This window comes from Tenrec ecaudatus, chromosome 3 (genome assembly GCF_050624435.1).
Source record: "Tenrec ecaudatus isolate mTenEca1 chromosome 3, mTenEca1.hap1, whole genome shotgun sequence".
Taxonomy (NCBI): domain Eukaryota; kingdom Metazoa; phylum Chordata; class Mammalia; order Afrosoricida; family Tenrecidae; genus Tenrec; species Tenrec ecaudatus.
This window is the reverse complement of record NC_134532.1, coordinates 29985266-29988379: the sequence shown is the minus strand read 5'-3', so window position 1 is coordinate 29988379 and position 3114 is coordinate 29985266. Positions and strand designations below refer to the sequence as shown.

At 45.6% G+C, this 3114-nt stretch overlaps 1 pseudogene; it reads right to left on the bottom strand.

The window, feature by feature from the left end:
• Positions 1–1258: 1258 nt before the first annotated feature.
• LOC142443200 (kelch-like protein 7 pseudogene) lies at positions 1259–2234 on the bottom strand (annotated as a pseudogene).
• Positions 2235–3114: the final 880 nt, after the last annotated feature.

Here is a 3114-nt window from a genome sequence, read left to right as displayed (position 1 = left end):
AAATATATCCCAAACATCTGTACATATGGTAAGAGGGAAAATAAATTTAAAAACTAGGTCTTCTACATAAACATCTATCAAGAGTGTGCCAGGCCTAAGACTGGCTTGCCATTTTCTGAAACTACAGTGTGCACAAAGGACCACGGAACCCATCGCCTACATTATGCAGAGATATCAAACCAAAAGAGGAATTCCCACTTAAAATGAGGAGCACAAGAAATAGTCTATCATCTCTAGAGGAGAATTTTCCAATTAGAACACCAATGGCAATGCTGAACCTGCCTTGAAATCTACACCAGTTAATATAATTTCTGCGCAACATACCCGCCTTCTCCTTCCCTCAGGATCATAGTCTTCCAAAAGTTGTGAAAAAAAAGGAAAGCTTTATACTTTTTAATTACATTTCTCAGTGAACTATTTGAAACTCAATTATCCTACTCTCATAGATTAAAAGTTCTTCCCTGGCCTCCTCAGAATGGTGTGATTTACCTTTAAAATAGAGAGCCAAGAGGTCATTTCCTGGCAATATTCAGAAAAAAGATTAAGATTTTCTATTCTGTCATTTTTCATCCGCAAATTAATACACACTTTCCTCCTGTCATCATTTATATACAAGGAATATATAGAGATAATAGTGTATAAGTTTATTAGCTCAAAAAAAAGTAGATTGGCTTAATTCTGGATAATTACATGTTACTACTGAAAATGTTCTCTGAAGATCAATTTAATAATAATAATAATAAGCCACCATTCCTGGCAGGTATAGGCCACCTATGGGTGGGTCTCATTGATTAATAGCTAATATCATGCCAACATTTCTCAAAAATGCCAAGTACAAGAATTTAAAAATAATTACTAAACAATCCTATATAATAAGTAGTTTACTTACATCAGACTATAAGCTAATGTTCACTTTGGTTCAGGCAAGATAAATGATTTCTAACAAAAGCTGCCTCTGCAATCATTATATTAGAAATAATTATTATGAAAAATATATAGATAGGTCCTAGTAAATGCCAAAATATTTCCAAGACAAAGTTTTATAACAAAAATAAGGGAGGGGTTGGCGCATTTAATATAAATTCTGAATACATATTGTGATGGAATTCTAATAATGCTGGCTTTAGGGAATAACCTACTTTATTGAATGAGACTTTTTGGAAAATGAGGGATCAATTCCTTCGTTATTTAAACTGTTCTACTTGAAGACCAAAAACGTGTGGTTAAATATACAAAATAGTTGTCAACACAGCTCATTTTAAAGAGCAAAACACGCATCAAATGAGATTTCTGCAGTTATATTCTCACGGCAGGATCGTTTAGAATATGCACCTTTTTCTAACTTTGGGTTAAAGTATCTACAAGACTGTGGTCTTCGAGGCCTTGTTCCATTTGCCAGTTCTTTCCGATCCACAGGAGACAGTAGATGCTCTCTCATTCCACTCATCACCATCTTAAGGCACTCAGGGTTGTCTTGAATGAGGGGTTCAACTCGGACGGTTTTACATCAGAAATTCTTGGAGATGAGAAGAAATCTGACGTTAGCGAGGACATCCACCATAAAAGGCTGGCGATTCGGCGCATCGTGTCTCAGGCCCCTGACGGCAGCATCATAAACCTGCTCTTCTGCGCTCACGGTCAGGGGTCCTGGTTGAGCAGACGTGTTACTCGCTGAGCATCCAGTTGGAGAAACTCCTCAGTTTTGGAAACGTCAGTGAAATGCTGGTGAATAAAGGCGTCTGCAGTGGCTTTCAACTCAGGACACTCTAGACGCGCTGCTAGAATGCTTAGACCGAGACAGTTTGAAGCATCCACTTGCCCTTTCAAAAAATCAACACACATGTTCTTCACAGGCTGAATCTGTTACTGGTTTGCGGCATCCAACAGAGACTGCACGTTGTTGCTATTCACAGAGATCCTAGCAGTGTAAGCATATTCCACCAGGTGCTCAATAATGTCAGGTCGGAGTCTTTGAGTTCTACATCAAAGGACTTTGATTCCAGCGTGTCAGTTGTGAACATAACATTAAACACTGGGCTGGATGCAGCCAGGACCACACGATGAGTAGGGATCTCTCTTTCCTGATCCATGAGAGTCACATCACACAAAGTTCTGCGTCTTCGCATGTCATTCATGACCGCCATGGAGCCCGCCAACAATTGCGCTTCTTCCCAAGCAGCAGGTTTTTTCTCGGTTTTTCTCCTGCTGCTCCGCGCCACCCCAGAGGCTGACATCCTGCCTGAGCTCAGCTCACGTCCAGGGCTCACTGGGCCTGGTGTGGGCTGCAGTCTGTGGACTGAGTCTTTGCAGCTGCAGTCTCAGCCACAGCTGTGGGCCCTTAGGCGCGGACCGCCTCTTCCTGGTTCCTCCCCGAGCCCCGCCCCAGGCGCGCCAGGCCCCGCCCACCCCACCAGGCACCTGTGTTGGAGAAGCAGCAGAAATGGGCGGGACAAAAGCTGCCTTGAGAGGAAGTGAAAGCAGAGACCCTACTCCTCCCTGACCCCGCCAGCTCCTCCCACCCTGGGTCACGCCCAGAAAGGGCCGGAAGTGGCGGTGTCTTATTACGAACTCCAGTTCATAGTAAGGCTCCTACGGTCCATGCTCTGCTCCTGGTGCCAGAGAAGCTCCCACAGCCTGAGAACCTTGTTGCCGGCGCTCCCAGGTGGGAGGCTCTGGGCTCGGGACTTGCGAGTGGGCAGAGGCTATTTTAGGGTGCCCCTGCTGCACACAGCAGTCCTGCTGACTAGGGTGCAAGCGCCCTTTCTCTCCACCAGGAACCCTGCCAGCGCTTCTCTTGGTGAGAGGTGGGCGGGTGTCTCTGAGGCAGGTCCTATTTCCTCGCTTTCAGATTGGTTGGGGTTCATGGTGGGAGTCCCTGTTGGAGAAAGGGGATCCAGGCTGGGGTTTTGGGCTTCAGGGTTCCCTGGTTATCTTTGCGGGTCTCCTAACCCCCCTCCCTTGTTTCCTTCCACACAGTGACTACTCCTCCCCGAGACTCCTCCGCCTCCTCAGCTCAAAGGTGAGTCCTGGGGTCTTGTTCTGCTGACCTCCCTGTGGACCCGACCAGAGTCTGTTGTAGGTGCAAGATCTCTTGCTGGTCCGTGACAGAAACGT